Source organism: Ammospiza caudacuta, chromosome 20 (genome assembly GCF_027887145.1).
Source record: "Ammospiza caudacuta isolate bAmmCau1 chromosome 20, bAmmCau1.pri, whole genome shotgun sequence".
Taxonomy (NCBI): domain Eukaryota; kingdom Metazoa; phylum Chordata; class Aves; order Passeriformes; family Passerellidae; genus Ammospiza; species Ammospiza caudacuta.
The window spans coordinates 12511525-12537845 of record NC_080612.1 but is presented as its reverse complement, the minus strand read 5'-3'; positions in this window follow the sequence as shown (position 1 = coordinate 12537845).

The following is a 26321-nucleotide window of genomic DNA, read 5'->3' as shown; positions in this document are numbered from 1 at the left end:
CGTATTTCCTCTGAAATACTGATAAGTTGGCACAGTGTTCTTGTACTGATGAAGTTTTGCAGTTATATGATCCCCAGATAATTGGACTTCATAGTAAGATAAAGTCTTTGTCCCAGATAGCACTTTTAGAAAATACTTTTTTCTTGAAATTACAATTATAAAAATACCCCTACTTTTCACTGTGTCCCCTGGCAAACAGAGCATGATGTTTAAATGCTCTTTGAAAAATATTCCTGAGATAAGATCATTAGTATATGAAAATGCTTTCTTAACAGAGGCAGCTTTTGTTGAAAAGCCTTCATGGGTGGTGGATTGGGAGTAATTAAGTGAAATGCAATGACTCAAAATAACAAGCAAGCTCTGCACAGCTATTTATGAACACCCAGTTCTCCTGGGGAAGCCTAATCTGACAGGAGAACAGAGTCTGAGGTGTGCTCGTGGTCACAGCAGGCAGGAGGGACATTTCTGAGCTGCAGAACAGGTTCTGTACCCCACAGCAAACCCGTGCCAGGCTGGCAGCTCCTGCAGGGAGTCTGGGAGTTGAGGGGTCCCACATGCTCACTTGGATCCTGACTGCATGATTCCCCTTTGTCTCTCCTGTCGGCAGCTCCTGGGGACAGGGACCTTCATGCAGCTCTGGTTTTGCATGGGGCTGTTAATCCTAGTTGCTGATCTGAGCTCCTGTTGCCACTAACGCTCCTATCTGCCTATCTCTATCTCTATCTCTATCTCTGTCTGTATCTCTATCTCTGTCCCTATCTGTCCCTATCTGTCTCTACCTATTCTACCTATATCTCCTCTCTGTGTACCTCCCAATCCATTATGTTCTGTTCAATGCAAATGAAGGTTCTGCACCAAAGTGGAAAAACTAAATGAAAATGAGAAATATCCTTTCCAGTGCTTTATACTCAAAGTGAGTCTCCAGTGTGTGTGTTTGCCTCACCCTGTGGAGTGGTGTCCCAGGGACAGGCTGTCCTGTAGTGATTTTTAAAACCTCTTAGAAACACACAAAGATAAGAAGTTAATTTTCATGTCTCTCCTATGGCTGCTTTATAATTAATTTCTCTGAACCAGTTTGTTTTTCTGCTGCCAAACACTTCAACACTTACATGTAAATTATCAACATCTGAAGCCATCTTTCCTTAGAAAGAATACAAGGCAATCATCAGATAAAAGTCATTACACATTCACAGCTATTCTGCTCCACTGATAATAAAATATTCTTAGGCAAAGGTGACCTTTTTACAATAGACTTATTAATGTCAGGACTTCAGAATTGTCTTTTCTCATTACAAGTCTTACCAAAAACATTAAAAAGAGTGAAGTTTATGGTCTTAAAGATGTGTCAAAACACAGCCATTAAGGACATTTTCACAGAATGTTGTTTATATAACCCATTTTTTTGTATTTTATGTGGAAAATATTGAGATAATACAGACATTATTGACAGAACTTTGTATTCATGACTTCTTTTGACTTCTTATCATATTCTAGACAATCCAGATATGATTTCTAGCCCTCACATTTATGGCCTTGGATATCTCCCTGGATTCAAGATAAAGTTATTCCCATACACATGAGAACATTAGCTCCTTCGAATGCAGAAACATTTTCATGTTGTCCTGAGTTTTTGCCCCCAGTGGTGGGCATATCCCTTAAAATCCAAACTATCCCAGAATTTCCATCTGCTTTTCCCAGTCTCCATCCCACCCAGCAGAGTTGGTGATGCTCATCCTCAAGCTGCTGTGCCAGCAGGATTCAGTCCCATGTGCCTCCACTTTGGTATCTCTCCAAAATCAATATTTTAAAGAAACTTAAATTATTCCTCCTACAGGAGTCATGATTCATGCAATGATAGCATCAATATTAATACAATAATCGAACTTTAAAGTCAGCTGCTAAGCAACCTGTCATGCTCACGGAGCAAACTGGGCTCAGACCAGAACAACTGGAACTGGAGAAAACCTAATGTGAAAAAGAAAATACTAAAGGAGGGAAAATGTGAGTCAAGTACCATATTTTGCAGAGCCACCCTCTGGGCTGGGCTGGAGATGGAGAGCTGCCTCTCCTTTGCTGTGTTTTTTTGGGATGTTCCCGTCCTGCCTGGTGCCCAGGCTGCAGCTCAGCCCCAGCACTGCAGGCTCTGAGCTGGCCCCGTTCCCCGGGCACTTCCACTCTGCTCACCTTCTGTGGAAATAAAGAATCAAGAGGAAATAGGTACAGGAAAAAAATCTTATTCTCTTGCTTTTTTCTTCCCGCACACTTCTGAAGGCCCATTCAGTGTTTTCCTTCTGGCAAACTATTCAGTAGAGCAATTGCAGAGAGCTCTGTTTCTGCCCTCTGAAGGTTATCTAATGGCTTTCAGTATGGCCAGTTTAGGATGCGTCTTGATGTGCAGGGAGCTGGGATTAACAGAATAGAGGGAAATTACTTATTCCAATAGCTTTTTAAATAAAAAAGCAAGCTGGTTTAAAAGAGGAAAGGCCATGCCAAGTATTTCCATTATACTGGTTTTTTCATTATCTTGAGGAGCCTGAAGAAGTCTCTGGGAAATGAGATTCTGTTTGGTAGAAGATGCAAGTGCAGGTTGGGAAAGGGTGTCGGAGCCAGCTGGTGCAGAAGGAAAAGAGAAAAGAGGTCATTCATTATGGTTTTTTTCCTCATAGTTGCCAGCAAAACAGAGGAAGAAACATGTCCTCCGGGATATCCCAGCTGGCAGGAACATCCTTAAAGGCTGAATTCCAACCGCACCAGCAACAGAAAAAAATAATTTAACGAACCCTGGAGACCTACATTTTTGTGGATTCACCAGAGTATTGGCGAGCACACTGGTTGTTTTAATCTCTAGAGTTGCATGATGATGTATAAAGCAGAAGAAAAATAGGATCTCAACTCTAGGAACAGACCCAAATTGCTGTTGTTTTTGTGTTTCAAGGCTCGGGCGTGTTTCTTTGCCCTTTCTCTCTCCTTTGCTGTGTTTTTATCCTCCTATAAAACACTTCTGCCTGTTGGCCCTGCATGGTCCCTGCACTGAGCAAGCCTGGCCATGGAGGGACACCTGGCAGGTCTGGCACGGGCAGCAGAATGGTTTTTTCCTTTCTCAACCATCAACTACCTCACTTTCCACTGACTGTAACTTCCTTCTTGTCTTTTTAATTAGCTCACCTAACACATTGGCTGCAAACAGCGACCCAGGCTGCTCTTCCTGCTTTTTACATGTCAATACATCATCCACTGTGACTGATAATTTATGCAGCCCCAGCTGTGCCCCTCCTTGCCTTTCCAGTCCCTCCCTGAGGTCTGGAGCTGCTGGATGGAAGCAGCAGCCCTGGCAGCAGGGCCATCAGCTCGTGCTCAGCACCAGACACATGCTGAGCTGGACCCCAACCTGTGCAAGTCCATTTCTGGGCCAAGAGTTGTAAGAATGCTCTCTGGCACCTGTTTGCACAAAAGGCACTTCAGGCAAGTCTTTGTCACTCTTGTCAGTCTACTGGTGCTCCTGCTCCAAAAAAGAAAGTGTTTTGATTAAAGCAAGCACAAGAGTAAGCCAGGGATTTTTAATTGTAGGGACTATTGACATAGTCTTCTGAACACAGAGGGCAAATTATCCATGGGAAATAACTTTGATTGTTGCCTCCATTATTTGTCCTTAATACTAATTCAGTAACTTCAGACAGGTATAAAATTCTCTCTTTGCAAGCAAATGATACTTCTTTTCAGCCCTCCCTGCTGAGGGTTTGGGTTGTTCTTGCCAACATGATTTTTGGAAGTGGTCTTCTGCGCCTTTTCTGTCAAACAGTGCATTTTTCATGGTTCCAGTTTTTCTGCAGCTATTTAGTTTTCCTTTGATGGAAGTAGAAATAATACCTAAATAATCACTTTGATTTTTATTTGAGGCAGCTGTGCTGGGACAGAACCTATTGTTCAGATCCGTTACCTTTTACACAACAGAGATAAATTAATTACAGGGCTTTCCCCTGACATCCAGGCTCTTGCCTGCAAATGTTCACATAAAAGATGAATGACAATGAGGTTCTCATTACAGCTTGATGAATTAGCCTTTTCACTTCAGTTCCAGGAAAGTCTACTTCATGGTCAACACTCTTGTTTAGGCCCTGCTGTGTTTTTTCTCTCATTGAATTCAAATCGTGCAGCTGCTGTCAAACCACCTTTGTTGGAGCAATTCATTATTTTGCACTGCCCTTTAAAATTCTTCACTTTTCCAGGGAATTTGCCTCAGTGGTTTGCCAGTTAGTCAGCAACAGCATCTTCCTAATTTTCCTTTGTGCACATCACACACCTGGGCTGCAGGAAGAAGTGGCAGCTTTGTGTAAAACAGCAAAAGGACCGGGAGAGCATCCCCTCCTCAGTTCAGGGATGATCCTTGTGCTCAGGGTAAGCCAAGCTGCACAGTCTGATGTTCTCAGCCTACTGCCACCTTTTCCTTGTGTGTCCACACAATGATCTTGTTGGCATGTAACACACATGTTTATGTTTAGTTTAAACTGGAATATAAATGGGGCAGGAGGGAAATGTGCAGAGTTGTTTGCCAGGAGTTGCACACACGTGGATTCATTTCCAGTTTGTGAGAGGGTGGCACAAATGATGATGGACCCCCCTTGTGTCCCCCACATCTAGCAATGCCCAGAGCAGGGATGCCCTGTGTCCAAGGGCACGAGGGCCATTTTGCCTGCCCGTTCTGCTCTGAGAGGCCAAATGGAGTACAAATGGAGTACCTGAGTAATTTGAAAGCTGTTGTCTACACAAAACAAAGTCAAAAGACTCACCCCTGCCAGGTGCTATTTCACAAAGAAAGAACATTTTTTTTTTTCTTGCTCACAGTTCTTGGCAGTTTATCATGTTCCTTTACTTGTATCTTTAAGTGTCAACACCTTGATTGATTTTATTACACCTGCCTGTGGTCAGAATATTACTAATGGTGGCTCTGGTTGGTGTCTGGGAACAGGAATAAGTCATTAGTAATGACTGTAAGTGAAAACATCAAAATATTGGTAGAAGAATAATTGCAGCAGTGTGAAGCTATCATTATTGAGGTGGCAATAATTACCTTTATATCTTTTCCTAAAGCTTCCCAGACCACACTGACTTTTCTGGCTTCTCCCAGGTTTAAGAGGTTTGGGTGCATTTGGGAGTGCTACCCCAGGAGGATGCCAAGGCAGAGGGATGGGCACAGTCACCCAGTGACCTGGCATTGGGTAGCAGTGCCTGTTCCCCCTGCCCCTGTGTCACTCCCCCTCTTGAGCAGGACAGGAGGTGAGTGCCAGCCAGCACTTCTGTGAGGAATTGTCCTCAGCTCCTGCACAATTCTGTGTCCTGGCGTGCCACTGCTGCTCCAGAGCCCTCGCATACATGAGAGCCCAGGAGGGACTCTTCTCCTTGCAGTTTGCTGCTAGAACAGGAAAATACCCTGGGAATTTTGTCTGCTCTGCCTGCCAGCTCTTCAAGGAAAATTCTGATCTCTCCAACCATGAAATAAAATCGAGCAAAATATCACTGAGCCATATGGACACCAAGCAGCATAACACCCCTGTGGAAAGTCCTCCCTGCTGTCTCTGGTGCTGATTATCAACGCAGCTTAGAGCAAAGCTGAGATTTTTAATGCCCCAAGCGTGATGCACTCCCCTGACCTTGGGAATTATTTTTATTGCTATTTTGGCTGGCTCTGTCCCTGGCAGGTTGCTGGACTATAAGCAGATGCAAGAGAAATAGTGGAGATAGTTAATTTCAAAGGTACACAGAGTCCTTCCACAGCACATGGGAAACATGTTTAATGTTTGGAAATCTTCTTGTGGCATGGGTTGAATTTGGAACTACAAATGGAGCTGCAGAAATTCCTTCAGTTATCTGTTCTGACAGAAATTATACTAATGTCTGTATTTACATTGTTCTCTGTTATCTGTGCTCCTGCTGCCTGGCTTCTCTGGGGGTTTTTTCCCAGCAGCAGTGGTGGACAGAGTGTTTTGGCCAGGGGAGCACACAGCTGAGCTGGGGTTGCTCGCCCTGGAACGCTCACTCCCTGGGCTGCAGAAGCAAACCGTGCACTTTATTGAAGCTTGCTTTGCCTCCAGGCCCTTACGCTTCTTTATTTCCTCTTAAATGGATGTTTCCCCAAAGACAATCTTTTTAAAGCAGTTCAAACAGGTTTCCAATTACTTTTCAACATTAGTCTTCTGTTCTAAAAATCTCAATCTCAACATCAAGTCCATTTTGAGAACTTGGGAAATAGTGTTTTCTACCTGTTCTATTTTTGCAAGATGAGCATTTTAACAAAGAACTTCTCTCTCTCCTCTCTCCACTTAGAAAACCTCTCCACTTACCTCTCCCAGTTCAAGCTCTGGATACTTGCTGACAAATGACCTCATGTGAGAGAAGACTCAAATATTTTGAGTGAGGAAGACATTTAAACACAGGAACTTCAGAGAAGTGCCTCACATGGAGCAGGTCCTTAACCTGTGCTTATGCTAAGTAGTATCCAGACGACATTTAAGCGGGTTTTCTGAAATCAAGGCTCACAGAGCAGGTATGACCCAGACCTGTGTTAACACTTGGGTGTCAGCCAGGCTGTGAGGTGGGATAGTAACTTATTTCTCATTGTTTTAAATCCTGAAACAATCTAAGAGTAAAACAGATTACTGAATATTTGTTACATTTGGGACTCTAGCATGGCTGTTTATTTGCAGATCCTACAGAATTGAGGTTCAGTGGTACCAGTGTTAATTAGAGGTCAGCTTTGTCAATTGCTACAGAAGTGTTTCTCTTCCTACCTGGACATGGAATGAAATCAGCTCCATATCACTCTAACAGCCCATCTTGACAAAGTAATCATAATTCTCATGCAGAATATTCAAATAATTCCCTGAAGGGCAATGTAAGGAAAAAGAAAACAAAAGATAATTATTATTTGCTGTTGGACTTCTCAGAAATTGGGAGTTGAGCTACCCTTCAAAGCCCTGTTTTGATGTGCAAGCCTTGCCCTCAGGAGGGTGCAGACACTAGCACAGTGCAGCTGTAAGACAGAGGCCCTTGTTCAGGTGCGTGCCAGAGGCCACAAGCCCCAGGAGCTCTTTGGGGTCACTGGCTGAAGGACACATCCCCTCTGGGCCCTCACCCTGTTTTTTGGAACTTGTTTCATAGTTAGTATTTGCAAAGCTTCTGATTTCATTGTTTAATGTAATTTTATTCAGTAAAGCTTCCTCATTGCATAAAGGTCTTGGTATTTAATATTTAATAGCATAAATCCCACATGAGTCTCAGGCGGAGGATAAAAATTACATTTTAAATTAATGTGCAGTCAATGCCTGCTGCTCTTTCTGCATTTAAAGGCCAATGGCCATTTCAAGCCCAGCATCACCTTGCAGGGGCAATGCCTGTGTTCTCTGCCAAAGTGGCCAGTCCCCATCACAGGACGTGTAGCATACCCCTGTACAGGCGCTGTCACTTGCCTCCATCTGGAGCCCTGTGCTCCATGGCCATTTCAGGATGGACACCTGGCATTCATCCACGCAATCTTGCCGCTCCGTCAGTCGGGAGCTTGTGGCACAGGGCTGCTCCAGTGCAGAGCCCTCCTGCGTGGCCTCGGGTCCGTGCTGCTGCGCTCGCTGGCACCAGCACAGGACAGCCTGGGACACACAGCCCTGCGGTCCAAACCACCGTACCCCACATCTGTGTGGTCATCAACAGCTCCTGGCTTCTGCACGAAAGGGGTTTGGGCCAGACTTTGCAAGGATTCAGCGTGTAGCACATACCTGGAATTCCACGTTTGTTTACATGTTTGGTTATTTATGCTGCTGCTTTCGTAGTGATAATTTCTTACTTTGTCTTTTATGACTTTTAGCATTTCCTTTTTCCTTCTGCTGGGAGAAGGTTTGAGATGGAAATCTGCACCTAAAGTTTTTGCTCTTGAGACATAGCAGCCAAAAACATGTTCAACTTGTCAGATGGTATAGACCCACCCCACAACCAGCCATACACATTGTCCCTGCAATGTAATGTCCTATTGCCTCAGTGAAATTTTTATATATATATATATATATACACACATATATAACATTTCAGATTATGTAATGTCACCATCTGCTGCTTTACATAAACAGTGCTCAGCTTCCACCTCTGCTGCTTTATGCAATTGTGTCCCCAGCCAAGCCACTGGGGTAGGGGATGGAGGGGGGAGTGCTCTGTTTGCTCTCCTCTAACTGAATACCCCTCCCTTCACTGGGGCAGAGCTGGGGAGCTTGCAGCCATAAACACCACACATTGCAGCAATGCCCATTTGTTTTCCGCTTACTGTCCTTATTCTTCCATATGCAAACCAGGCAGCTTTGCAAAAATGAGCTGATAAACAAGCAAAAGGTAAGAATGGAAAGGTAAGCTTCAGGGCAATTAATTAAGATGGTAAATAAAAAGAGACCAAACATTTTTGCCAGAATTTAACAGATGGGAGGGTATACTGGGAGCATGGTATTTGTTCAAGCAGTGAGCAAAAGCTGGAAATACAGGGATTTGGGACCATTTTTAAAGGAACTGGCTTGTTTTCCAGGAATAAGCCTCAAGGAAAGCAAGACAACATTTCCTACATTTGTATTTGTGCTGCTCATGAAGTCCAAAGAAATGGAAGTTCCTGTGCAAAACTAGAGAACCCACACCCAGCCCTGCTCTTCACGTGCAAGCACCAAAACATTAATCAAGTGCATTAATTAACCTGCAGTGCGGCACGCCCAACAGATGGGCTGGGGATGTACCCTGTGTCCTGCCGTGGGGCTGAGCCCTGTGGCCTGTCCCCCCTCAGCCCCAGCAGAGCCAAGTGCTTGTGCAGGTGCCTGAATTCCCTCAGCACCACAGAAACGTGAGAAGCCTCTAAGGGCCAAGCCCAAGCCTGGAATGGGCTCGGTCATCCCGCCCAGCTGTCCGTCGGCGGCTCAGGGAGGCACGCCCGGAGGGGAGGGATCGGTGGGTGCACAAATGCAGGGGGGTGACTCCCCCTCCCCATCTGCCCTGAGGTTCTGTGGCAGGCTGAGACTGCACAAGGGATCTGGGTAACTGCAATCTGGCTGCTGAAGGGGGGGCATCATCACCCTAAAGCTCTTCTGAGGATTCCAAAAACACTCAGCTCTAAACTCCAGAGCCTTCTTGCTCTTAACCCTGGGAGAAGTCATACTTTAATGACTACGTTATCACCCCAGTTTATTTTTTTTATGACTGAAGCACGCTTGACTCTTTGGGGTGGGCAGCTTTGTAACAGTTAGTGTTAAGGGATTTGGGGCAAAGGGATTGGGATTGCTCCACAGAGGCAGAGCTGCATTCTGTATTTCAATTTTTGGTGGGTTTATTTCTGATGAAGAGCAAGGGAGTGATGTATGTTATGAGGAAGTGATCAATTACCTGGCATGTCTGGAGCACTGAGGATTTTATCACATCATGATGATGGTGATTGATTTTTTTTTTTCCTTTTTTTTCAGGTCTGCAGCAGAGCAGCAATCTGTGGATGCCTGATTGCAGCTGACAGGTAAGTTGTGGAGCCAGCTCACCAGTGACTGTGACAGGCCTCCCTATCTCATGTCCCCGCTTCTTTTCAGACTGTAATGGCTTGATGAAGACATGCTGTCAGGGTGATAGAGATCCAGAGATTATTAAATGAGGACGCCTTCAACTTGCTAAATTGCTTTAATCTTGCAGGAGGCTCTATTAGCTCCTATTGGTCCCACTTTGAAGGGGTTAGAGAAAAAAGCAAAGGGGATGGGCTGCAAAAATGCAGCAGTGTTTGCTCTCCTGAAAAGCAGAGCCCAGGAAGAAAAGTGGGAATTGCGCCTGGCTTTGCCTGCCTGGCTGGCGCCATGCAGTGCAGAGGATTGATTTAATTTATCCCAGCAGGTGTTGGGTGCAGAGGGCTGTTACTGGCGCTGGGGGGGTTGTGAAGCACAGCACACTTGGTGTCTTGCCCCTTGCTGGTCTTGGAAAGGATGGAGAAGTTATTCTGTGTCAGGCCGCTCTTGCCTGTACCTGGTTGTGTGGGCTCCATCCTGCTCTGAGGGAGGAGAGGGTTGTGGCATGGGTGCTGGCGTTTGTATCCAAACCTTGAGCATCTGTTTCTCTGGAAATGAGGCTGCAGTTGCAATTTGTATAAAATAACTCTTTGCCAAAAGAAATGATGGGGCTGTTTTGATCTAATTCCAGAGTTGTTCCATTATTTTTGCTGTGACCGTGTGACATGAAATCCTTTGTACTCCATTTCTGATCACCTGTAGCATGAAGAGGGATGGAGGCAGGAAATAGTGAAAGGAGCCCAAATGAGGCAGTGAAAAGGGAATGAAACCAAACAGAAAGGAAAAGGTCTGTTCGAGGTGCAATCATTGGAGAAATGCTGCTATCCTCAGATGACATGCAGTGTAGATGGGAAGGCATATACCTGAATTCCCAAAGCAAAGCAGACAATAGTCTGTGAGTGTCAGTGAGTTATTGCATTTGTTGGCTGCTTGCTGAATTAAGTTCTCTGTTGGTTGGATGTCACTGCAGAGAGGGTGGCAGTCAGAGCTCTGGTTGGATTGTGGATGTTCAAGACTACATTGAAAAATGTGCTGGTGGAGAGGAACTTCTTGTCGGGTAGGACAGGCTGTAGACTGTTTGCCCAGAAATGGTCCCAGCTCCAAGGCCTGTGAGTATTTTAGGGTAAATGCTTTCAGGTGACTTCTCAGTGTGGGTTAAAAGTAGCAGATGAGCAGAAAGAACTATTCCATGTGGTCTCATCTCCCTTCCTCTTCCCTAGTATCTATACAGTTTTAAAAACCCTAAACAAAACAAGCCAAAGCCAAAATAATGAGAAACAAACAAGCACCTACTCACCACTGAATAACCTCTGACAAGATTGGCATTAACAAAGCTGACTTTTTTTAAGACAACCTTTGCAATGAAATGAGCTGATTACCAGTAGGAAGAAACTTAGATTATTATCTGATTTTTAAAAGCCTGAATAATTTAAGCCATTGGCTTTATCAGGCAAAATGATGATTTCAATTATTATCTTTAATAACTTTGTAGGAAATATTTCAAGTTCTTTTCCATGAATCCTACTTCAAATGCACCTTCGGAGATAAAAGCAGCAAACTTAGCCCAATGAATAACTGATAAAGCAGAAATATCATTGCCTTGCCTCAAGAACATCACAGCTCTGAGTTCATCTCGTGCATGTAATCAGGGTCTGTGCTCTCCCTGGCCTCTATTGGCAGCAAAGCTCTTTTATGATATTCTGTCATTTATGACAGCTCCTCCAGAGAGTTCATTAGGGTGAACATTAATGTGGCTGAATCCAGGAAACTGCTTTTCCTGACATAATGCCAACATCTATTACAATGCTGTGCCGTGCAGGGGGGAGCATTATGGTTGTTTAATGTGCGTGTGTGTGTTGCAAATGGCATCACTTTTTAACTCTCTCCGTAAAGCAGTGTCTGTTTTCTGGATTGCCACCACTATAAATACATGTAATGGGGAGCCTGAGCAGCTGTTGTGTTAAGCAGTTGTCTGTGATGATTATGAATTCATGGTTGTGGCTCCCAGGACTAGAGAGCCACAATTAATCTGTACTATGATTCAGACCATCAACGTGAGTGCTGGTGTTTCCCCTGCTCTATTGGTATTTCTTAGAGTTCCTCATATAAAAAAATCTGTACTAGGAATTGAGGCAAAGGAAAGCAGCAATGGGAAAGAACTAGCCAGTGGTTTTCCCTTCTTCCATCTATGTCCACACACCCGTGTTGTGCAGGAGCAGCTCCTGAGTCTGAAGCTGGGTCAGTTGTTTCCAGCTTAGCCATGGTGGAGTGTAGGTAGGATGGATGTTGTGGACTCGCTGGTCCCATGCAGTGCAGACCATGTGGGTGCTTGGTTTTAAAAGAAAAACAAGAAAAAGCAAAACTAAAACCCCCAAGTTCACCAAAGAAAACTGTGTTTATGACAGCAGGAGAAACATGGCTGAGGATTATCATTCTTTGCGTGCTTCGCTCGGATGGAGAACACTGTAGCTGTAAACTACCTCATGCTTTTTCCCACAGCCTTATTCTAATCTCCTTTCTGGGTTAATTCCCAGGTAAGAGAGCTGTGCCATTCCATTTTTAATTGTTTTCAGCTCAGTCTCCTGATTGCCAGTGCAGAGCAGGGCTGCCAGGACATGCTGTAACGTGTCCTGTACAAGCATCTTATCTGGTCAGAGCTGCCATGGGTACTTAGGAGGCTGCAGGGACACGGGCATTCATCTCAGTCAGCTGTGATGAGCCACAGCTGCAGTGGATCCAAACTGGCTTCATCTCTGGGCTGCCTGCCCCCTGGGCTGGGATGGACAGGTCCGAGTGGAAGACTTGGCTAAAAAGCAGGAGAAGAACTCTGGGGAAGGAATTCAGGGCTGGTGAATTGCTGCACTCAGCCTGAGATGAGCTTGGGAGTCCCAGTAGCCTTGTGGGAGGTAGGAAACCCCAGGAATGTCCATTTGCGGTTAATTAAGTTCACATCAAAGAAGCAGCGCATCAGGATCTGCTGAAGGCTGCTGAGGAACTGGGGTCCTGGTACTTGTGTGGGAGTAGGAGACTGAGCACAGCAAGTCCTGTAGGATTGACCAAGAGACGGGGCTGGCATGTGGGACCGGCAGAGAAAACCTCCCAGTGAACCCAGAGCAGGCTCTTTCCTGGCCAAGCCCAGGGAGCACGCAGCTTCTTTGGACAACCCCTGCTTCGAAGGGGCTGTGGCTTCAAGGGAGGCAGAGCAGCTGGGAAGTGGGAGCGGTAATAGATGGGGGAGTGAAATCTCTAGGGAGCATGAGGAAGTCCTGTGCCTGCTCCTGCCCCACGCCAGTGCTGCCAAGAGCTGGGCTGAGGGCACAGCCTGCTGTGTCCCTGTGTTGGACTGGAAAGGAAAACCAAGCGACAGCCCTCGGTCCCTGCCAGCCCGGAGGGCACGGGCACAGGGGCAGGCACAGGGGACAGGGGCAGGGACAGGCACAGGCACAGCCCTCGGTCCCTGCCAGCCCGGAGGGGACAGGGGCAGGCACAGGGACAGGCACAGGCACAGCTCCCGGTCCCTGCCAGCCCGGAGGGGACAGGGACAGGCACAGGCACAGCCCTCGGTCCCTGCCATCCCGGAGGGCACGGGCACAGGGGCAGGCACAGCCCCCGGTCCCTGCCAGCCCGGAGGGCACGGGCACAGGGGCAGGCACAGCCCCCGGTCCCTGCCAGCCCGGAGGGCACGGGCACAGGGGCAGGGACAGGCACAGGCACAGCCCCCGGTCCCTGCCAGCCCGGAGGGGACAGGGGCAGGCACCGGGACAGGCACAGGCACAGCCCTGGGCGCAGCGCTCCCGTCGGGCTGCGAGCGGAGCCGCTGCTCCCTGCCCTGCTGTCCTGGAGGGCTGCAGGAACGGGGCTGGGGAGAGGCAGAGAGGAAAAACACCAGAATAAAGAAACCCGATCAGTTAATTGGTGGAATTCTCTTTCTCTGGTTGACTGTATTCATTCTGACAGGAGCCTCTCCTCCTTCCCTGGAGTGCTCTGGCAAGTGAGACTTGCAAATAAAGCAAAGGATCTGCTGAATGCACAGCCATGCATAATTTAGGAGTGCTGGAGCCTTCTGCGCATCTCATCACAAAATGGCATTCAGTAAGTGCTAACACAACTCCTTTGTGGATAGGCATTTCTGTGAATTTCTTGTTTTTCTGTCAGATTTGGACATCAGACCCCTGCCAGGAATTAAAAATTGACCATCAGGAAGTACTGTAGCAGGGCTAACACCTAACTGATGCATTTGTTCACGTGTGCCCACAGTCAAAATAAAGAAATGATTGTGGATCCTTGAGTGGGTTGGCTTTGAAGGATACTATGAATAAATGATGGAAGACTACATTTTCCTTGAATTCACACTTTTCACCCATAAGTCATAAAAACAAATTTGATGCTAGAGAAAATAGCTGAAAGGGGAAACAAGGACATCTCTTTCATTCTAAGGGTGTGGAGAGAAAGTGTTTTATGTCTCTGGACCAGGTGTGTGAGAGGAAAGAGCTGTAACTCTTTAACTTATGTGTATCTGTTCCCATCAGGTAGATGTTTCATGCAGGGAGAAGGACCAAAGAAATAATTAAGACTAGTGTTGATATTTACTTGGACTAATAGAATGTTGTGCAGCATCACCTGAATGAAAATCAAATTTGTGATTAGTAGGTGGTTCATCCTGTTCTAACAGTGTACAATGATTAATTCTTCTTTTTCATGCCACAAATAGTAATTAAAGAGAAATATTACATAGCTGCACCTGGTTTTCATTATGCAGTTGCAACAGTGTGTAAACCAAATCTTTTATTGATGAGAGCAGCCATAAGTTTGAAAACTAAAGGAAGAGCATGAAAACCCCTCTGAGGCTCCCTAGAGACATGTGAGAAATCTGAAATTATTAAAACATATGGTGGCACATACTGATTACTGACAGCTCCTGCTGCGGCTGTGGGCCCTCATTCCTCTTTGACTTCCAGCTTTTCTAAGGATTCTCAGCTTGCTTGGTTCTTCCCCTTCCCTTGGTAAATCTGCTATGCCAGGGGAGCCGTGTGCCATGCCTGGACAGTGAGACCCAGCTGATGGATTGTCCTGCCGCAGGGACAATTTGCTGGTCTCTGTTCAGCAGCATCCCCTCAGCCCCATCCCTGTTGGGTGGTGGGCAGTCTAAAACCCACTTCCCTGCACAGCCCCTGAACCACAGGGCTTTATTCTACTGCAGTCTTTAAAAACCATTATTGTGTATCGGATATTAAAGCTGGGTGTTTACACCTGCTATTTGAGCCCCAGAGAGGGAGGGGGTATATTTGTATGTCTGGTTGATATATTTATGGTGTTTGCTGGGTCCCTGTGGGCAAGGACATTCACCATCACTCAGTGGCCATCATCTACTGCCAATCTCTCTTTATGTGTGCATATGTATTTACTGATCTTGATTAATATTTATTTCTCATAAATAATACATCACTGTGATTTTGTGTGTGCCACTGCAAACTGCAGCAACACAAAGGGCAATGAATGTGGTGGTAAAGCTGCTCCATCCCTGCAGAGCTGCCCCAGGGCCTGGAGGCTGGTTCCTGCCCTCACATCAGCATCCCTGCCCACCAAGTTCTGGGCTCCAGCACCACCAAGCAGCCCCTGCTGGTGTCTGTGCCCTGCTGCTGCCTGCTTTAGGAGGGAACACTCTTTCCTCTGCCCCAGCTGGAGCCAGCCAGGAGGGAATGTGGCAGCAGCTCCCTACATCAGCTGATGGTGCTCTGTGCCAGGCTACAGGGGCAGCAGGGATGGAGTTCTGTCACTGCACACCCTCCTGGTGCCTTGCTAGTGCTGTGCCCTGCTGGCACACGGGGACAGAGAGCCAGGGCTGGCGGCACGGTGCTGGCAGCTACGGTTTCTCTGAGGAACTCGAGTTATTCACATCAGTACCTTTTTGCCCAGTAAAATGGGCAGATTCTCCCCAGACCTCACTGCCCCATTGTGCCAACCACAGCATGAGTAAACAAGATAAAAGCTGAGCCCCTGGGCCCAGGTTCAGTCAGCTCTGACGGGAAGGAAGGAGGGAAACAGCACTGAGAGGTGAGCACGTCATCAGCTCCTCCGACGGGAAAAGTAGGTTATTCTGAAGCAACAAACAGGAGAAACATAAAACAAATAAACAAAAGAAGGAGAAAAGGAAGATGGGATTTGGACAGAAGCTGGTTTATCAAATTCCAGCTGGACAGTGATATCAATTCTGGTAGCACTCTGCAGTGCATTTGGCACTGTCCCCCAGTGCTGGGATAGGGACCAACCCCACTCTCCCCAGTGAGTAGCTATGTGTGCCCAGCTAGGAAATTCTGGAGAAAACTGGTTGTTCCCAATGGGCTTTCAGGGAGCCTATGTCCTTGTGCTCACAGAATCCTAGGCATCCCTGGGAGTCCTCATCTGAGTGAATATTTGCCAGCAAACCCCAGCCAGTCAAGTGCAGACCAGTGCTCTACCCTGCTGGTTGCTGTTGCTGTGCAAACTTTGGTATTTGTTGGAAAAGGCTAATACCAGAATGGTTTGCTTTAGGAAAAAACATTCCTGATAAATGGGACTGTTCTGCTTTGAGTAACACGGTGGGGTCACAGCTGGAGCCTCTCATCATAGCAGGGGGAAGGCTGACCTTGCTGTAGCATAGCAGCCTTGCAAGCAGTTTCTTTTTTCCTCCCCTTTCCTTTGGTGGGGATACAAAAGGATGGAGGGTTCTGTGCCCTGGGGAGTTCTGGTTTGGCCCGTGCCCTAATCCTGCTGATCTGTTCTTATGCATGTGCTTTGATGATCAAAAGGCAGTTCAAATACCAAGCAGCACTTTGCTACCCCAGGTCTCCAAATGCTTTTTAAAGAGGCAGGAACATGTGTGATGCTTACAGCTTGGGTTCAGGGAGCTGGCTGGTGTGGGAAGTCACTGTGCACACCTGAGGCAGGATGGGCACCGAGGGTGTCTGTGCATAAGAATGCCTTCTGCATAGCCAGGAATGGGTTTTACAACACAGAGTGGTTCTTCCAGGCACAACCTGGGTATTGCTAATATGTAATTATATGCAGAGGACCGTATGTCCCGGCTTTTGGAAACTTGTGTAGTCCCTGTTCTTGGAAGCACCTATAAAGTCAATATGTTATTGACAGTCACTGCCTGGTTTGTCACGTGGAGTTATCTGCCACCTCAATGGGGCAGGGAGCTACTTTTGCAATGATTTTTGGTGCTCCATCAAAGTTTGTAGCTCTGAATCAGTTTGTGTCAGATGAGTATCATCTTTTACAGATGATTTTCAGCAGTGACTGTTTTCTGCAAAACAATTATTTCAATAAAATCCACCAGTTCCTCCCTCCTGGTACTTTGGTCAGCCCCAGAGCTGACCGTGGCCAGGCTAATGCCTCTGACCCTGCTCTCTGTGGGAATGCCACTGCCAGCACGGCTCAGGGGTGGCCTCAGACAAGCATCTTGGTGGGGCAGGGAGAAGATCAGCAAGCCTGGGTTGCCTGGAGGCATATGGGCTCCCATCTCTGCTGTCCCTTTCTTGGACAGAGCACTTACCCCTTCCCACACCACCCAGGCTTTCTCTTGGGTTATGGATGATGGACCCTGGATTTCTACTTCGTTTAGTGCCCACTAGTTTTCTGGATTTGTCCTTGTACATTTGTCTTATTTTTAGTTATCCTTGGTGACCTGACCCAGTTTCTGCTCTCGTGTATTTACTCCCTATGGCAAACCCCAGAGTCCACAAGACATCAAAGATGGTACATATCCTCTTCCAAATTTGTTGTGAAATGATTACCTGGAGGCAAATGATAATTTCCTAAGACTGCAAAAAATTGAGAAAAACCCTGTTTCAGATGTCAGCAGCCTCAGCTCTGCAGTAACTGGTGTCTTTGGCCACTCTGCATAAGCTCCCAATGGTTTCTGCCCCCCTTGTTTTTCTGAGCCACTGGCCAACAGTCACAGCTTTGGCAGCTGTGTGATGCTCCAGCTTTGTCCCTGCACCATGGCCGTGGAGAGCTGTTCTAGGAGGGGTGACGCAGAGCCCTCGGTGCCTTGCCCAGTGTGGGGAGTGTTTTAAGGGCTGGGTCCAGGGGGCAATGTTAAGAGTCAAATGAGTAAGAGAAAATTTTACGCCAGTGGGCGTCTCTTATGTATCTGATATTATTTAGGAAAATATGCAGAGAGAGATTCTCTATCTTTAAATAGACTTGCATATTTTATCTATCAAGAGAGCAAGTCTGGTGTGTCAGAATATGTAAATACGTTGAGTAGCTCTGAGGCTGGCAAAAGAGCCAATATTAAAAAAAAACAGATTTGAATCTCTGGCTGTCTCATATCCTCTGCTGTAGATGCCTACCTCCTTAGGAAATAAAAGATATTGTTTAACACACTCTGAGCTGTCACAGTTAAGTTCGATACCTCTGGTGTCTGGTGCTCCTGAATGTAATTGGGATGCTGTACATTTTTCTAGTCATTACTTGGGAATGATGCTCTACAAAGTCAAGATAAAATCAATTGGAAAGCTGACTTCTTGCAACTTCCATGTCTTCTTTTCTTTTCTTGAAAGTTGAAGTATTTTCCTGCAAGAAAATTGCATTGACTGAATCCCTGTGCTTCCCTGTTATGTCTTGCTTTCTGGGTTTGTAGCTGCTCCATCTTATCGGAGTGGAGATTTCATTAGGGAACTTCTGAGAGTTTTTCTTTTAATTAAAGGAGGTATTATACCTCCTTGGTCAAACTACAGCTGCTAATTCCCAGCTGTCATTGTGGCATTTGTTTAATTAAGAACAAAATTATATGCATGACTGGAGAACCATGAGACAGATTTTTGAACATTTACAGGGTAGGATCTGTTGCTGGGGTAAATCAGCTCTGTTTCAGGTCTGTGGCAAAAAAGCACATTCTAATGACGGGGGACAGATTGAGTAGCAGGAGAGGGGAAGAACAACCCCACCTCTTCCTTGGCTCTGAGCTGGCAGTAGTTAGGCATTGCTACCCATGCAGATACAGATGCCTTCTACCAGACCTCTGTCCAAGATGCGCCCTTGACCTTGCTCCCATCCTTCAAGACAAAAGTTTTGAAGGAAGAAATCCCTGCAAAACCCCAAACAAACCCCCAGAGGTGGGTGGGTGGGTGCTGCAGGGCTGCTGGGGCATGGCCCAGGTGTCCCCTGCCTCTGGCAGCTCCTTGTGTTGACAGGATTCGTTGGACTGGCAGGCTGGCCTGGATGAATTGTGGTGCCAGGAGAGTTCATCGCAGCTGGGCTAAATGGGAAATTCCTAAGTGACCCGAGGCGATGATTTCTCAAAACCTTTGGGGTTTTTTTCTTTTTACTGGATAGACAGAATGGAAATTTGACAAGTGCAAGCCACACTTCTTATCCTGGTTCTGAGAAGACTGGTGAATCCACCTGATGATAGAGTTGATGTACTGAGTTTGTCCAGACCTTCCTTCTCTGCTGTCAGCATGTCTGGTTTGGCTTGAAACCATCTCAAATAAATTCAAGGCTGTAAAACTGTAAGAGGACCCAACAGCAACCTCCAGCTCCTTGAATTAAAACATTTTTCAGAGATTTTTGGAAGGTATTGATCTTTAGTGTGCTTAATGATCATTATTAACCTTAGAATTATGTATGGTAAAATGAGAAACAGAAGGAAGGAGGGAGAAACAGAATGTTTGCCCTGCTGAACAAGAAGACTGATTGTTCTGGGAAGAGGCTCCTGGTGTCCCACCATGCGGTGGGAATGGGGCCAGAGGGTGCCGGGACAGTGACACAGCCACGGGGCTTCTGCTGTGAGAGCCCCTTTGGCTGTTCCTCACTCTCTGAGCAATCATGTCCCATGGAGGGGCACCAGAATTTAGGTATAATTCTGCTTTGTGAGAGCCAGTGGGATGAAAACAGCACAGCAACAAGAGCTGAGGTTGCTTGTGGGGCTGTCTCCTCCTCTCTTGAGGAGTTTTTAAAGCCTGGAAAGGTATCAACCCATTAAAAAGCTCATAACAAAAGGTGAAAAATTCAGAGAAAATTTGACCTATTAATAAAGGATTTAGCTAAACGTTTGTGTAAATATTCATGCTGAACTATACCATTAACTTTTCCAGTTAACCTGCTTTCTCTGCTAAGGGCTCTGAGTAAAATATGTTCCCAGAGTAGTTTACAAAATAAATTAGTGCTGTATCTGGCCTATTATTCTTCCATAAAAGATTTAAAAAGATAGATGCAAAAGTCCATTTCTGAGGGACCACTGATCATTTTTCTCTCTTATGGAAAATAAAACCACTAAAAGGCAACAGTTTCTGGGAAGTCTGCTTGGTTTGCTTGTCATTTTGCAAGGCAACTTCTATTTGCAAACGAAAATTCTTAAGAATTTAAAATGTCACTTAGAGCATCTGCAATTGCCCTGTAGAAGAGTTTGTTCACCTGTCAGCCTTTATAAGCACATGAACATGCATTTCTTTTACTCCTGGGAAATCTTGTCCAATTTTAACACTTTTCAGTGCGGTTGGTGAGAGGGTAGCCTGAAGTTAAACACAGGAATATATTATTGCATTTGACACTTTTCACAAGCATTGTGCTTAGTGTATTCTGAGTATTGAATTGGAGGATGGGCCCTGCAGGCCGTGGATAAACCTGGTCCATGCCTCGAGTCCAGTGAGTACCAGCAGAGCAGCTTCTGGGGAGAGGCTGCTGAGGACCAGCTGGGGTTCTGCCCCAAAGTATTGAGATGCTCTTCACTGGCACGGGAAGAGTTGAGCACTGGCCCCTTTGCTCTCTCCTGCTCTGTGCTCAGCTTGTAACACACGTGCTGACAGCTCTGCGTGTTCCAGGGCTGGGGCACAGCAGCACTGAAGAGTGAACCTACCAGGGCCCGTGTAAAACTTTTGTTTTCCAGATTCTCCTCAGTCAGCCACAACTACTGGCTGAACAGGAGTAAGTGTTTTTAGAAATGCTGAGACCTATAAAAATCCTGTGTCACAAAAGCACCCAGGGATCACTGGGAACACTTCCTTGTGGCCACAGAAGCCTGGGAGGTGAGTACGGCCAAGGTGGCTGGAGTGGTAGAACACACGCACCTGAGGCAGAGCGCCAAGGGACCCCAAAACAAGGCATGAAGGCATTTCCCCCTGCCTTGCCAGCTGGAGGTACAAACACCAGAGCACTGTTCAGACCTTCTTGAAAGCAAAAGGTCTTGCTCAGTCTGCCTGGAGCTAGAGTGTCTGGAGAGGGGGACAAGCAGGGAAGGATAAAGACAAGGAATTTGTGGCCCCTCAGTTTTGAAATGATCAATTTTGAAATATCAGAATGTTGTCAGAACTGATGCCTTGGCTGCATCCACAGTCCATTGGTATGGCAGGCTCCCTTGTATTGTGTTGCTGCAGCTGAGCCTGGATTTCCCCCCCCAAAGACAGAAAGTGACTTTCAGTGACCCTGTTCGTACCTAAAAGGTTCAGCCTGCAGATCCCGACAGCAAGAACATGAACTAAAACCAAATTCTCAGCTTGAGTCCTCACCAAGAGCGAACACCGAGGCTGCAGCTGCAGAGGACCCCTGTGCTGGGTGCCAGAGGGATTGTGTGGGGCTGGATACACACGAAACAGCCACAAAGAGCGAGTCGTGCGGGTTTGCCGGGAAATGCTGAGGGTTCACATCCCTCCTCTGCCCCGGCCAGGGCTGCAGCTTGGCCGCTGCTGCTTTCCCGGGCATTCACTCGCTTCCCCTTTTCCATGGGCCCCATAAAAAGCGATTATGTCTGTTTTCTGTCAAAGGGACTTGTCACAAGCAAAACCCTCTGTGTCTTTTTCCACCTCTTTCTCAAAGTAATGAGCGGTGCGTTGAGCCAACAGAGTTGCACTATGTATCTGCAGGAATTCTCGTAACAGATATGCTGAGGCTTGGAAAACTTATTTTAGATAAGCCAAATAATCTTTTCAATTATCTTTTGCTGAAAATATTGTATTTTGTAGGCATTCAAGAGTGTTATGGCATAAAATACCAGCCTAATTATCATTAACTTCTCTATTATGTTTGCTGAAATATTTTTTGGAGTTGTCAAATATGCAGCTATTTTGTTATTTGGGAGGGAGGTTTTAGCAGCTGGATAGTTTATTTCTTGATTGTGCAATTTGATCTACATATTTCATTTCAAGAAGATGTTATCTAAAAGGATAGCACCAGCAGCTCATATTTATTTATTAGGATTATTCCATCATGGTGGGAACAGCGTCCTCAGCTGGGTCCTGAGTTCCCAGGGCTGGCACAGCAGGGCTGGGGGGCCAGGGCAGTGTTGCCCCTTCCTGGCTGCCTGGATGGGTGATGCCACAGGCAGTGTCTGACACAGATCGGGGCTCTGCGGGCAGCCAAGCCCAGCACGAGGGAGCAAGGCTGTGTCCTTGCTTCACAGTGTGTGTGCACGTCTCAGACTCCCTCAGCTCCTACCCAGCTCCCGGAGCACTGGCCTCCTTGTGCTGAAAAACAGGTTTTTCCCCCGGATTTGGTCGTGGTGTGCAAGGCTGATGGAAAATCCCTCCAGCTGCTGCTGCAAAACACCATTTCCCTGAAAGGAAGGGAAGTTTTATTGCACCGCAGAGCCAGCAGAGGGGATGCATATACAATTCATTCTGGTTCCTCCAGGACATTCTGTTTGGCGCTGACGTGTCAGAGCTGTGACTGCTCGGGGGCTGCTGAGGCCTGTGAGAGAGGCACTGCAAGTGTGGGTTCAGTCGAGATGGGGAGGTGAAGCATTGTGCTTCAAGCATTGGTGTAGCCATTTACTTAAATTATCGCTAAGCCTAATGTCACCCCATCTCCTCCACTGCCTGTTATTGAGTGCTCCAGCTGGGTAATCTCATTAGAATTTGTCTCGTTCTCACCTCCGGCAGCAGCCATGTACACAGCCTCACAAAAGGTTATTCACACAATATTGCATGACCTTGATGGAAGGCTAATTTGATAAGAATTCAATTTAAAATTCCATTTGTACTGACAAACCAGGATTTTATTGATGTCACAAATTTTCAGCAGTAGAAGTGACATTAGGGGCGAGGCTGCCTTGTTTGCAGGCCTGGAGGTGGACAAGGCAGAGGATTTATATCAGAGGGTCAACGTACCTTGCAGCAGTTTAGTTTCTATGCTTCAGTAAACTGTTTGTAAGTTTTCTTTCCTTTACTATCCTATTTTTCTTTGCAGTTTGCTTAAAGAGATCTTTGCAGTGGCAGGGACGAAGCAGTGGTGGCTGATAAGGAAGGCTGTTTCCCTGAGCAGTCAAAGCTCATTTCCTACGTGCCCTTTCATCTTTCGGTCTCTACCAGGCTGAGCCAACAGACAGGATAAATAACCAGCCCGATCTGCTCTCTGGATGGGGTGCTCATGGTGTGGGTCCCCGGCCCTGGCAGGAGCTGGGGTGGCTGGGGACACACCGGGCTGAGTTGGGTCTGGAGATCCGGCACCAGTGTCCTAGGAGCAGATGGGGAGTCCAGCCAGGGATGCAGTCAATCGGCTGCTGCTATCCACCAGCTTGGTTTGCTGCTGAGAACCATGTTTAATGCTCCCTGTGTGTGCTCAGGGGCTGCTGATGCTGCCATCCCTCCCGTGCCTGCATCCCTCATTAACCTTCCCTGGCAGCCCGCGCGAGGTGTGCCAGGGCAAAGGTGGTGCTGTGGCAGCCTGTGCCAAGGGCAAGGAGAGGCACGGAGAGGACAGCAGCAGGTTGCCAGGGGCTGTGGGAGTCCACGTGTGCAGAAGAAAGCAGTGACTGAAGTGGCAGCAGCCCGTGCCTGGGTTCCAGAGCCAGCAGGGCTCAGCAGTGTGGCAATGTGTTGTTTGTATGAAACTTGTCAGGCTGTGGCAGGGCAGGAGAGCCTTTTCCAGGCAGCTGAAAATAACAGTGCTGCAGTGTGGAGACACCTGGAGAGGAGGGTGCTGGCACCTGGCAGAGGCTCCCCAGGTGCATGCAGGCTGCTCACAACAGCCTGGCTGGGCCATCCTGACACAGGACACTGCCTCAGCAGCCAGCCTGTGTGTGGGCTGCCCACCTGGACACGGCCTGTGTCCCTGCTGCCCACGTGTGACACCCGAAGCTGCAGCAGGTCCTGTGCTGCTGTTCCAGGTGGCAGGAGGTGGCACAGAGCAGGACACAGGCTGGGACTCCCATCTAGGAATGGCAAGTCCTGTCCCCTGCTGCCCTAAGCTGTGCATTGGCCCATGCTGCAGTTACAGCATTTGGAGAGTCACAGCTCTACAGCAGACCCAGTACTGTAATTACTCTGAGTTAGTACCTTGGAAAAATCAAATGTGCTCTGAAAGGAATGATATCCTCAGAAAAAAACCCATGCAAAGTAAAAAACCAGCCTTATCTGACTTAATTTCCTTTTGCTTTGATAGATTTTGCAATAAATTACTTATTTAATGGATGGCATGAAACATCACACTGTGATATTTCAAACATTCAAATGCCTTGATCATTTAATACTATTTTCCCTTCTTTATTATGCCATAGGCAGAATTTTAATTATTATATTTATGCAAATTATGTTTGTATAATCGTATTTGAAAGACTGTGTGGATCAAATTTTCCAGCCAATTTATCTAAATACAAGCCTTAAACTTTCCCTTTATCACTGTCACAAACACTCTTCCTCCTAATTTGTCATTTTAGGCACTTCCTTCCTATTACACTATCACAGAAGACTCAGTGTTGTTTGCGGCCTCCAAAAAAATAACTCAGGAATCATAGTCAGAAAAACCAAACCCATGTTTGTGTACATGGGTGAATAGAAAATCTTGCTTTGTAGGCCAAATTACTTATTTTTGAACTGCTTGGTTTTCCCTTTCCCTGCTGGCTCTCTGAAGTCTTGTCCCAAAAGCTCACTGCTCCTAACAATGATATCTTTCCCCTTCTAAATCTGCTCAGTGCTCCCAGTAAATCCTTCTGCTGGTACTAGTGGGTGATGGTGTTCGTTAGCAAATTACTGTCTAAATGAGAGAAGCAATTAGGCAGATTTGTGAAGGACAAAACTTGTATTGATTAATGTAATGATGACACATGCAGAATAATTTTGGACTCATACAGAAAGTAAAGATCAAAAGGATGGGAAAAACAGGTGTCTTCCAATTAGAGCATAAATCGACAACTAGGAGCTTTCTCTGACTGCCTTTTGAAACTTCTGGCATTAATCACTGCTGCTCTGTGCATAACACTCCAAAGAAAGGAAGCAACCAATATTTTCACGTAATTAAAGGAAATTATATATCCAATACCTTTTAATGTGATTAACAATGATAGGATGAAACTGTTTAAGAGCAGCAGTTAAGAGGAATATTAGCTGCCATTATGGCTGAGCTAAATATTCAAGGTTATATCTACCCAGCTGTGAATTTGGAAGGTTTGCCTGGTAGGTAAGATAAAACTCTTCACTCAGATAATGAAGCGAGTAGTACCTGGGAAAGATCATAATTGGTGCTGTGAAACAGGGCCACAGTGTTATTCGGTTACCAGCTGTCCCTGGGGTGAGCAGTGAATGTGCACAAAATGTCAGTACATCACAAAGATGCCAATATATAAACCAGACATATTATTCTGCAATAAAAAATAGTTCCACTTCTGAATGCATTATGCAAAAGAGACAGATGAATGTCACAGCCCAGTGCTCTGCCCTGGATTCTGAAAGAGTGTGGAATCCACAGAGAAACCAGCCCGGGAAGGGTTTTTCCCTGGGCTGTTTTGGGGAGGGGGGCCTGCCACGGAAAGCCACTGTCAGGGCACAGAGGGCTGGTGGGTGGACAGACAGACTGCCTGCTCGGGGTGTTCAAACGCGGGGTGTTGTGCTTGTGCTCCTCTCTGTGACCTGTGCTCTGGGCAAGGAGCGCCCGTGCCCTGGCTCTGCTGGGCTCCGTGGGCAGCTGCCCTGGGAGGGAGAGGGGCTCACTGTGCCCCGTGGGGCCCTGATGAGGGGAGCTGAGCCAGAAGAGCAGGGTGCTGTGAGTCCTGGCTCCAGTGGCTGTCAGCAGCTCTCCTCCCCATAGGGAGCCAGAGCATCGCCCTCTGCTCCGTGCATCTGGCCCCGTGCTAAGCCCCGTCACCCCTGCCATGCTTAGCAGGCAGGAGACAAAGCATGCCGCCAGGTGAAAGCGGATTTCTGGACAAAACATTTGTATTTTCTTCTTAGTGGTCTGCATGAAAAGACACATCACAGAGACGGACAGAGCCCTGATGTGCATGAGAATTTCTGTCCATGTGGAGTGCTCGACAGCACACACATAGATGGGTTTTCGTGGTGTTGATGGGTGTATTAAATGAAACAGTTCCATACTGGCACCAGCTCTGTTTTCTGGAGGGACAATTTGTTGTATGAATTTAAGGACCTGTTAAATTAACCAAGACCCAGTAGATGAAGTATAAATTAAGCATTCTTGCGTCCCCTCCTGTTGTCTGTCTCTGTAAAGGCACCAGTGATCTCACAGAGCAGAGTGCTCCATTAGAGCTTGTGCCTCAGTGAGGCAAGAGGACGAGAGCGCTGGGCAATCCGGGTTGGAAGATAATTGTGTTCCTGTCTCCAACGCTCAGCAGTGTTATCAAAATCCTGGGTAATGAGCTGTTCCCCGAGTGACCGGTGTGGAGAGCGTTACAGCTCAGTCTCTGGTGCCCCAAAGGGCTCAGCGAGGAGGATTCTGTCAGCTTGCAGCAGCACTGGGTAAAGCCATAAAGCCCAGCCCTGGCCGGTGGGCGAGCCCCTCGGCTGTGAGTTAGGAACACAAGCATGGGGCTGGGGAGGAGAGAGC